This window comes from Rhipicephalus microplus, chromosome 1 (genome assembly GCF_043290135.1).
Source record: "Rhipicephalus microplus isolate Deutch F79 chromosome 1, USDA_Rmic, whole genome shotgun sequence".
NCBI classification, from domain to species: Eukaryota; Metazoa; Arthropoda; class Arachnida; order Ixodida; family Ixodidae; genus Rhipicephalus; species Rhipicephalus microplus.
Window position 1 is genome coordinate 14,994,612 of NC_134700.1, and position 11,886 is coordinate 15,006,497.

An 11,886-nucleotide genomic window follows, 5' to 3' on the forward strand; every position below is an offset into this window, starting at 1 on the left:
CCCCACGGCCTACTGATGCCAAAACCTTGCAATCTTTTTTAGGTCTTGTTGGTTATTATGCCAAGTTTGTTCCTCACTATGCTGATTTTGTTGAACCACTGCGTACTCTACTTCGTCAAGCACAGCCTTTTAACTGGTCAGCTGAAGCTGAGCAGAGCTTCATTCGAGTTAAGTCAATACTGGCCTCAAAGCCAGCTGTTAGTATTTTTAATGAGAAGCTTCCCATCGTCATCACGACGGATGCGTCCAATGTTGGACTGGGAGCAGTGTTTCAACAACTCATAGGTTATCAGCTGATCACTATTGCTTTTGCATCTCGTACATTGACCCCTGCTGAACGCAGATATTCAGTAGGAGAGCGTGAAGCTCTCGCTTGTCTTTTTTCCTGTGAGAAATGGCAAGTTTACTTGTGGGGCCGGCACTTCACATTACGTACAGATCACCAAGCACTAGTTGCTCTTCTTTCTGCAGGATCCGAAGGCCGCCGCCCCATTCGCATTTCCCGTTGGTGCGCCAAACTCATGTATTATAATTTCAGTGTTCAATATTGCAAGGGTTTTAGTAACGTGGTTGCTGACGCACTGTCGCGCCTTCCTCTTCAGATACCGGTTACTGAAGAGCGGGATGAGGAAGTTGTTTCATTAGTTACTTCCTGCATTACTAAAGCTGAGCTTCAGGCAGCTACAGCTGCAGATTCCACTTTGTCTCAAGTTCTCAAATATTTACGTGAAGGATGGCCTTCCAAATGTGCTCTTGCTTCTGAATTCTTGCCTTACTTCACAGTCCGACAGGAACTGTCTTGTGTCGAGGACTTGCTTTTCCGCGATGAACGTGTGATTCCCCCTGCTTCTTTCCGTAACAAGCTAATACAACTTGCCCATGAGGCTTATCCAGGCATTGTCCGCACCAAACAGTAGCTCCGAGACAGGTACTGGTGGCCAGCCTTAGACGAGCAGGTCGAGCATGCAGTTTACAACTGCCATATATGTCAGGCAGCTGACAAGTCTGCCAAACCTGCATTTTCTCCGTTGCAGCCAGTCCAGTGGCCTCATCGGCCTTGGCAGAAACTCGGCATGGACATCATCGGTCCTTTGCATAATGTTCCGCAAAATGCCCGGTTCATTGTTTCTCTCATCGACTACCATTCCAAATGGCCAGAGCTTTGTTTCACACATACGGTTACTTCTGAGGTCATCATTGGATTTCTGTATTCAATCTTCAGCCGGGAAGGTTTTCCTGGTGCCATAGTTACGGACAATGGTTCACAGTTTCAGTGCCAACATTTCGAGGCTTTTCTTTCACAACGAGGAATTCAGCACTTGAGGTCATCAGTTTTCTATCCCCAATCAAATGGGCAAATCGAGCGGTTTAATCGCGTTCTGAAGGAACATATCCAGATCGCCCAATTAGAGCACCATCCCCTCAAGCAAGTCTTGACTGAATGTTTAGCTTCGTACAGGTTCACACCACAAGGCACCTCTGGAGTGTCTCCTGCTCAACTTCTCCACGGTAGGCAACCGCGAGTTGCTCTCGACATAGTCTCTTTGTCTCGTAACATAGCAGTGTCTTCTCCTGATCAAATTCGTACCAGGGTTTTTTCTCGTCAACAAGCAATGAAAAAGTATGTCGACAGTCGTCGAGGTGCAAAGCAGTCCAAAGTTCACACTGGCGATCTAGTCAAGGTTCGTGTGCCAGGCAAGCGCCCCAAGTATCGAGGTCCTTACAAAGTCTTGGGCCAGGTTAGCCCCACTTCTTTTCGCTTAAGTGAGGGTAACATCTGGACTGCTTCACGCCTTGTTGTTTTCCATACGGATTCGCCTTCAACACCTAGAAGTCTTCCTCGTCACGTTCCGTCCACGCCTTTCAACTACGCATCAGACTGTTACACGTGGCCTCCATATACAGGCATTTCTTCTTCAAGGGGGGGGGGGGAGGAGTTACCAGGCAGTGTCGCTGGTTCAAGTACACCAAGTCATACGGTTCACTTCGAACCTTCAGATACGGCTGAGACCATTGAACCAGACCCCGGTCCGCAAAATTCTTCCGAAGCTCATGCTGCGAGCTCTGATGAGACCCCAAATTTTAACGCTCGTTCAGAGCCTTCACAATCTTCCACTCAAGGTGCAAAGACACCTGATTCTGCACCCAAAAGGGCCAGCCCTAAGCGGAAGCGGCAGAATCCGCGTCGGTTCGAAGACTACGTGATGTAGAACTCTTGTTCCGAACAGTTGTGTACATTTTTTTTTTGTCAGTGCATTTTCAGGACTTGTAGTGTGTGAGTTCGGTGGGCCGTGCTCTGAATATTCATGTGTTCTAATGTACATACCTTGTAAAATGTGTTGGTATCGAGCATGTATAAATATGAACAGTGTATAGGTGTGCTTTTTTCGAGGAGGGGATGATTGTTGTGTTCTGGGTTTTCAGTTTCGGTTTCGGATTGACATGTGAGGATGCCAGGGGGCGCCGCTCTGGCATCTAGGATTTCAAGGCGACTGTAAAAGAAAGACAGTGTATGTTGGGTAACCGTGGAGTGCGGTTGTTGTGCTTTCTTTCGGCGCTTCGCGCCAACCCGAGTGTTCGGGCTGGTCGGTGTCCCCGCCGGCCGCGTACGTCTCCGTCGGCCGTCTTTTTGCCCGAGGCATGGTCTGGTCTGGCGGGGCACTGAGCGGCTAGTGACGTCCATCGCGGCTTCGCGGGCTGCTCGCGGCGCCGCTACAGGGCCAATCATCGCCCTCAAATGGTTCCCAGCCCACATGGGACAACTGGCTCCCGACATTGAGAACCGCAACGAGGAGGCGGACGCTGTGGCCCGTGATCTCATCACGTGCCGGACCGCGGCAGCCCGTCTCCCTGAAACCAGCGGTGAAGAACGAGAAGAAGACCTCGATCCCCTCACCGACTACGGAGGGATCCTGGTGGCCTACAGAGAGGCCAGGAGAGCCTTTCCGCTCCCGCATCGTGAACTGGCACGCGCGGAAGCAGTGAAGCTCCGACAACTGCAAACGGAATGCGTGCTAACACCAGCATTGGCCCGGCACGTATGCCCCGACATGTTTGTGGACGCTAAGTGTAGCGTGTGCGAACGTGAACTAGCCACCCTCCGCCACATCATGTGGGGCGGGTGTAACAGTGGTGTGAACAATGGGAATGGGCAGTGCCAGGACGCCACGTATCCCGAAGAGGTGGGAGCATGGATACGCTCTCAAGACTCAAACACACAACGAAGGGCCATCCAGCGGATTGAGGAGGCCCTGGAAAAGCAGACGAGAAAGGGAACCGACGCCCCGGACAACGGGAGCGGAGGAGCCCGAGTATCCAACGCCTAGCCAGAGCACAACGTCCTCAAGATCTAGGGCCTGGGACTATAGGACTATTAGCCATAGTCTTTAGATAGGGAATACCCGCGCCCTGCGCGGCCGGTGACTTCCCGCACGCCGGATGCGCGAAAAATGTTGTTTCTCTCTCTCTCTTCTTCTTCTTCGTCGGGACCAGCCAGCCCCAATACAGCATATATATATATATATATATATATATATATATATATATATATATATATATATATATATATATATATATATATATATATATATATATATATATATATATATATATATTGTTACGGATGTGATGGGTTTATTTACACTGAAAAATGTCAGCGCTTTACCGTCACTGCCGAATCACCGTCCCTCGAGAGCGTCCGATCTCTTCTTCTTCCTCGCTCTTTCAGTCCGCGTTACATATCCCTTCGGGCCAGACGAAGCTCACCGAGCGAGTAGAAGCGATCGGTTGTTGTAGGGCTTCAATCGGGCAATGTGCACAATTTGCGTCTTGCGCGAACGCCGGTTCTGAGCTGTCACTTCCGCAACAGCGTAAGTGATGTCACTTAGACACTGAGTAATGACGAATGGTCCTGAGTACGTAGAAAAAAACTTCTGGCAAAGTCCCTTCTTTCGAACAGGCGTCCACAGCCACACCAAATAACCTGTAGCGAAAGTCACGGGCGGGTGTTTTGCGTCGTAACGTTCTTTCGCGCTAGCGTGGGCGGAAAAAGTTCGGAGCCGAGCAAGTCGACGAGCTTCTTCGGCGCTACACAAAGTCTGCGCGACACTGGCGTTTTCGTTCGTCGAAAAAGGCAGTATGGTGTCAAGGAAACTTTAGGGATGACGATCATAGAGAAGAAAAAAAAGGCGTATAACCGGTGACTTCGCGTTTCGCGGTGTCAAAGGCATATGTAACAAAAGCTAATACGGCATCCCAGTTCTTGGGATTCGCTGCGACGTACATTGAAAGCATGTTGATGATGGTTCGATTGGTGCGCTCAGTGAGGACGTTGATCTGAGGGTGGTATGGCGTGGAATGGCGATACTGACACCCACAAAGCCGTAGCAACTCTTCGACAAAGTCAGCGGTAAACTGTCGGCTACGATCACTTATCACCACACGAGGGGCCCCGTGACGAAGTATGATCGAGTGTAGAAGAAACCATGACACATCAGATGATGTGGCTGAAGCAACCGCCATTGTTTCAGTATACCGCGTCAGGTAATCTACACACACAATAATCCAGCGTCGGCCGGTGGTAGACTTGGGGAAAGGGCCCAGTAAATCTATGCCGACTTTTTCGAATGGTGATGTCGGTGGCTTAACCGGCTGCAGTGGGCCGGCCAATGGTGTGGTAGGTTGTTTGTGGCGTTGGCAGACATCACAACTTGCGACGTAGTGCTTGGTGGTCTTCCAGAGTCGAGGCCAGTAAAAACGCCGGTCACCGTCCGGGACAGAAGCGCGAAATATGCCCTGGGAGACCACATGTGTAGCAAACGGGGACTTGTCGGCTTACATTAGCAGGAGAACAGGTGGCAGAAGTACGCGGAGACGGGTCGTGCTCCGCAGGAACATTTTGTGATGACGCATAGTAATCTTCTGGCAGAGGTCTGGTTGACGACGGTCGGAGGTCCGCAGCGGCACGTCGAGATGATGACATCCGGTGGTGGCCGCGACCCGTCGGGGAAAACGGAAGCCGCGGGGTAAAATCTGCTGTTTCTGTGCGTGGTCGGTTTTCGACGTGGTGCTCTCGCATCCAGTAGGGAGGTGATTCGGGGCATGCGGCGAACGAGCATTGGTGGTGAACGTCACCTGCTTGAAGTCGTACGAGCTCTTCTCGAACTACCCGACGTACGAGGAAGGGAATGTCTTCGCAGGTGGCGACGTCCATACTTGCGACAGTGGGAACATTGTCCAAGCGCCCGAACTTGGGTAAAATTATCCGGGTCTTCAACGCCTCGAATACGCGACACTGCTGCCTGAAAATCGAAGGAGTGTTCAAGTTTTCTTTCGTTATCGAAAAATTGTACACGTCCTTGGCGATGCCTTTTAACAAATGACCAACTTTGTCTTCGTCAGACATATTTGCGTTGACAATCCCGCAAAGCTTCAATACTTCTTCAATGTAGGTTGTGCACGTCTCGCCGGGTAACTGAGCCCTACATGACAGCGTTTGCTCAGCTTTCTTTTTCATGGAACTCGTGTCCCCAAAGCAGGCCTTCAGTTCCTCAACAAATATATCCCAAATGGGGAGGACATGTTCATGGTTCTCAAACCAAAGCAAGGCTGTCCCGGCAAGGAAGCATACTACGTTCACGAGCTTCGCCGATGCGCCCCATTCGTAGTAGCGGCTCACTCTGTCGAAGTGTTTTAGCCAAGCATCCACGTCTTCGTCAGTTTTACCTGAGAATATTCGTGGCTCAGGTGCCCAGTAGTCTGGTTGTCGAGGTCGACGGCCACCTTGTGCCGTGTCGGTGGCACTGGTGGATGCAGCAGCGTGGTATGTCAATGGCATTGTTGTGTCATCGTTCATGCTGATGTTGTCCGGGGGTAGGCCAGCTAAGCGTCTGCTTCTTCGAAAAACTTCTGCTGCGGGGTCCAGGATGGCAAGTCACCCAGCACCTCCACCAAAGCTGTTATGGATGTGATGGGTTAATTTACACTGAAAAATGTCAGCGCTCTACCGTCACTGCCGAATCACCATCGCTCGAGAGCGTCCGATCTCTTCTTCCTCGCTCTATCAGTCTGCGTTACAATATATATATATATATATATATATATATATATATATATAAGGGAAAGAAGTGTATACCTAAGGGCTCGTTTTCCGTGTTTTTAACACAATAATAATGAGATATAACAGACAGTAATGCCAAGGAATGTACAGGGGAAGTTATTAACATTAATGGAATGTAAATAAGAAGAAAGAAAAGTGGATGAAAAAATTACCAACTGTAAGCAGGAATCGAACCTACGACCTTCGAATTACGCGTTCGATGCTCTAACCACTGAGCTATTACAGCGGCACTCCCTCCATCCACTTTTTTGGGTTTATCTGTGAATTTAGAAGTAGGAGCGACAGTCAGCGCCATCTATAAGCCAAACAACGAGTGTGAAAACACTCTTATGCGCATGTTTGGCGTCACGTAGCACGTGAACTTATTGAGCGGGCAGCTGATTAATTGTCCCTCTTATACAACCTAAACACACCAAGTCTGCCAGTACGAGACCCTTGTTCAATGAAATAAGGGAAAGAAGTGTATACCTAAGGGCTCGTTTTCCGTGTTTTTAACACAATAATAATGAGATATAACAGACAGTAATGCCAAGGAATGTACAGGGGAAGTTATTAACATTAATGGAATGTAAATAAGAAGAAAGAAAAGTGGATGAAAAAATTACCAACTGTAAGCAGGAATCGAACCTACGACCTTCGAATTATATATATATATATTTATATATATGTATATATATATATATATATATATATATATATATATATATATATATATATATATATATATATATAGTTGGAGTAATATTCAATGGGCCAGTTAGTCTTCGTGAAGGTATGGGATATGACACAACGGGAGCGTTGTCAACAAGGATAGAAAAGTGGATGAAAAAATTACCAACTGTGAGCAGGAATCGAACCTACGACCTTCGAATAGGTTCGTAGGTTCGATTCCTGCTCACAGTTGGTAATTTTTTCATCCACTTTTCTTTCTTCTTATTTTACATTCCATTGATTTTAATAACTTCCCCTGTACATTCCTTGGCATTACTATCTGTTATATCTCATATATATATATATATATATATATATATATATATATATATATATATATATATATATATATATATATATATATATATTTCTAGGTTGCTTGGCAATTGCAATTCTTTCACATGTGTTTTTTTAATGGTGCTCCTTCGACGTTTATTGTATGAGCCGGACCAAGTCGAATATCGCTCATTTTCAGTCCAAGTGCGTCTGTTTTAGAAACATTTGGCGAGTCTATGAGTCCGAGTAAGTCCGCTGGAGGAACGCTTTGATCAGTCTGAGTATGAGTGGGTATATTTGAGGAAAATATTAGTGAATCCGGCTGACAAAAACGTCGGTGAGTCTGAGCCTGAGTGAGTTTAAATAGAGAAAAATTTCGTTAGTCTCAGTCCGTGTGAGTCCAAAGCAAAATAGTTTTATATATGGTTATTGAGTTAGTCTGACTGAGTTTTATTTATTTTGCCAACCTATGCCGTTCGTGGGATCTTTGCGTATTTCGCAGAGGGTAGTCTGAGTGTTCGCAAAATTTACTATAACCTTGCTCGTTTGAATGGTGAATTTGGTTTTCTTGTTAAGCAAAATCGTTTGTGCCAGGTGTTAAAAGCTGAACAATATTGCTGCTATTTTTCTGTCATACAAGCAACCAGAAATCTTGCCGAAATGTTCTGTTTGCATTTTTTCCAAGTAGCGGCGCAAGGGGTGGGCACGGGGGAGCTGGAGCTACCCCCCCCCCTCAATTTTCACTCGCCCCCCACTGCCCCCCCCCCAAGTGAGAACTTAGTCACAACACAATGGCTAAGTTCCCTACCTCCCTGCCCACCCTTAAGGAACTCACTTTTCATGAGTGCCCCACCAGTAAAATAATCCTGACACTGCCCCTGTTTTATTTCTTTGTGTTGTTGCGCTATGCATAAATACCTGAGTAAGATAATGCTTGCTTTGGGGAGAGTATATTATGCCTATATTTTTAGGAGACCAAAGTTTTTTTTTGTGAGAAAAAAATATGGGCTTAAGAACATCGTAATTTGGGTCCACATTGAGACGAAGTTTACACCACATGGGGCTCCAAGTGAAAATTAACTTTATACCTCAATCTAGAGCAAAAAAACAGCTTTATGTGGCAAGTGTTATCACTTGGCTATTCCACGCCATCTCTCCAAACCTTGGCGCTCGACCATTAGAGATTAACCTTAAAAAACGGAGGATCATCTATTTATAGAGCAAGGGGTTTTCCCGTGAAATGTTTCTTCACATATATTTTTCAGTACCGTGAGACGCATGCGAATTGTTTTCGCAAAGCTTGAAGCTTGACTCGTAAAGTGTATTGCCGAAAAATCTGCTCTACATTCTCATTAATATTTTCACTAACTCACTCCTGTAATAAAATGAAGAAAAGTTTGTCCAATTGAACAGGGATGTCCTTTTAACTTGAAATAATTTTTACGAACCCTTTCATGGCTGTTTATTGCTGCCTTAAGGAAATGAAATATGGCCCATATAGGAGATTTCTTCCATAGACAGATAATAGTGACATGAAATAGATTGTATTAACGAATTGTCAAGTAGTTTTCCTGTAGGCGAAAAGTAATTTTAAACGTACGTAATGCAAAATAGTGTGGACAACTGGCGTCAAATTTTGCTAAAAAAAGCTTTTTTTTTGCTCATAAGTGGTCGTAAGTTTAACATTGACGTGTACCAGGCAAAATATAACGAACAGTCGATCTGGTAGTGATTTTCATTGCGTACTGACTGAAAGTTTTTTACTTTTTGTTTTAGGGGAGAAAATTATTCACTAGTTATCTTCGGCTTATCTAAGTTACCTGTGTACCTAACACGTGTTCATACCTTGTAACAATGAATCATAGCATGAAATACAAGCTGTGTGGAAGCGAGGAGCATTTAGAGAACATATTGGGCTTTGTTCAGGCTAATTGAAGTGATTTATTAGGGAGTATTAGCTTGGGTCCCTATCAAAATGTCAAAAATCAAGACGCCGATTTATTAAAAGGTCGAATGTCAAAAAGCTGAAAAATTTAAATGTCATAGAATCGAAAGACCTAAAACAACAAATGCTGGAAAATCAAAATGCCGAAAAGACGTATCGCCGAAAATTCCTTGAACCATGCACGCGAATATCCCCGATTCGGAGGGAAATGGACGAAGATGTGGAGGGGTGTGTTACCAAAAAGGAAAACCAATACTTTGTTGCAGTTGTGGTTATGTTTATGTTGTTGACAAGAAGGTGTATTCTAGGCACTATTGGAGGTGCGAGAAGTGAGGAGACCGCAACGCCAGAGTGACTACCGACCTTCCTGTAGAAGGTACTCGCATGACAATCTCGAAGAAAGTGATCTACGACAGCCATGCAATTTTGGTTTATTGCTACCATGAAGAGGAAGCAAGCCAGACTTGAAGGCATCGTCAAGGGAATGACAACCCTACTGCTTACAGAGCAAACTGTTTGCGATAAGCAAGAAATCGCTCTGATGTGCGATTGGAGGTGGAAAAATTTATATTGCTATTTTTATGAAGGATTCAGATAAATATAAAGGGACAACTGGTAATGAGGATGAACGAGTGTGCTGGCGTAACCTCTAATTTAGCTAGATACTTCATCTTCCAGTATAGCTAGGTGACGCAGACACTTTGATATTTCGGCGTTTGGATAGTTAGGTGTTTTGATTTTTTGACATTTTACACTTTCAGTATCTTGTATAATCGGCTTTTTCATTTTTCGGTGTTCTAAATTTCGGCATTCCGAAAGTTCGTCATTTTGATTTTCTGCATTTCGAGTGCCACATTATTATAGCTTTAGTCAACAATAGATGCGAATTCTACCAAGGGGCATTTGAACCACGTGCAGCACTCCGCTTACCGGGAAGTGATACCAACCTGTGCGACAGAAGCGAAGAATCCATAAAATAAAAAAAAATGTTGCATAACAGAGAAGTCGCAGTTATGAACTAACTGAATAGTATTTAAGGGACCATGTTTAATTAACCAGTAATCATTTGTTGGTTTATAATTGCAACTTATCCGCCGCGAAGCTTACCTTTTTTTATTTTCGCTGATTCTTTGCATGATCGTTGTGCTAAATCAATTTATAAATCTTCGGGTGTAATTAACGAGGAGCTTGAAACGCCGGCATCCTTTCACACTGTGACGAGATGTCCACGTGGTGCATTCTAAACGTATTCGAATTTCTCGTTGACAAAAGCCAATACTTGCACGGAAATAATTTGAATAACTACTTAGAGAGCTGGATATGCTGTCTAGATGTTTCTCACATTTTGTGGGCTTGCACTTAATGCTAGGACGCATTGCTTAAGGTATAAACCAACCACCTTCATTTAAACACATGCGATGACTGGGATCAGTAGAACGCCAATTCAAAATTATTTAACTCACTAAAATAAAAAAAAGCTTTTTTGAAAAAAAAACTTACAGTCAATACACAGGGCAGGCTGCTAGCAAATGCGCTGAGTATATTTTTGTCTGGACACATCAATGGTAAATTTGGAACCTAATGCAGCGCGTCATTGGCTCAACATCTTTCTGCAGAACACCACAATCTAGATGGTGATGGTCTATAAGTCCTTCAATTAGCAGAAGTGGTCTCTTATAATGTGCTTTACTTTTCCAAGCGTGTCAGGCGTAGTAGTCTTCTATGCAGCCCCCTAGAATAGGGTTAATTGAAGGACTCATTGAAGAAGAGATACAAGCTAGTTTTCTCTTTGTACCAGCGTCAAATAGCACATCGGCACTACTGCCGCGTGCTCCACATATCACCACTCAAAAATTTTATTCAGAAACGCCGTGATGAAAAATAGCAATAAGCAAAGTGCATGGTTTAACCCAACACTCTCAAGACTAGAGGTTTTCGTTACACCGGACGCGCAGACAATAGCATAGAGGCTCTTACTTGCCGTCTTCGCACTCGCCATTATAAAGAGTTACAACATGCAACATCTGTGCACCGGGCCCCAGTGCATAAATCGGGTTTTTAGCAAAAATATGTCGCTTCTTTTAATCAAAATACGCCGGAGGGAAAATGCCTGGTGATCGTATGCTTGGTAGTCTGTAGAAATTCCTATAACTGCATTGATACGGCTTATTGTACACCTTTTTATAGAAGCGGCAGCGGGGCTTAACACTCATGAACCATGGAAAAGCACAGACAGAGAACAAGTACTCCCACGAGCAAACTTAGTTTTAAAAATGTTGTGGCGATTTCCTTTTTCTCGGAGTATCATTTCTAGAAGTCATGCGCGGCGAATAAATATTTGTAGTACTTTAACCCAAATATATGCGAGTAACAACCGCCTCATACCTCGGCTATATAATGAAAATATACTATAATTACAAGACTTGAAAAAAAAGCTATCGCATACACTGCACGCCTTTTTATAGTAGATGCATGTTACTTACGTCATTACGACCACTACCAATTCCCTCTTGGAGTGAAACTGTGCGTGCTTATGTGCGTGTGTATGTAAAAGATGTTAAGATCGGCCTCCCTGGCTGGGCGCCGCTTGGACGCGGGGGACGATTGCAGTTAAGCCTACCCTGATTTGTTCCGGATCAACGCTCTCGAGGTGCGCCAAAAGCGGCGACAACACGAAAGTCATACTTCGAATTCTTTAGGGCTGTTGGCTCCCCTCGTCAAAAACTCTTTGGACACGCCTGACTGACTGACGGCCTAGGAAGAGGTGTTTGAAATCGAGGCTGCTTGATTTGTTCGTCGTGCCACCAGACGCGCTGAACAATTCGCCAAGAGCTTG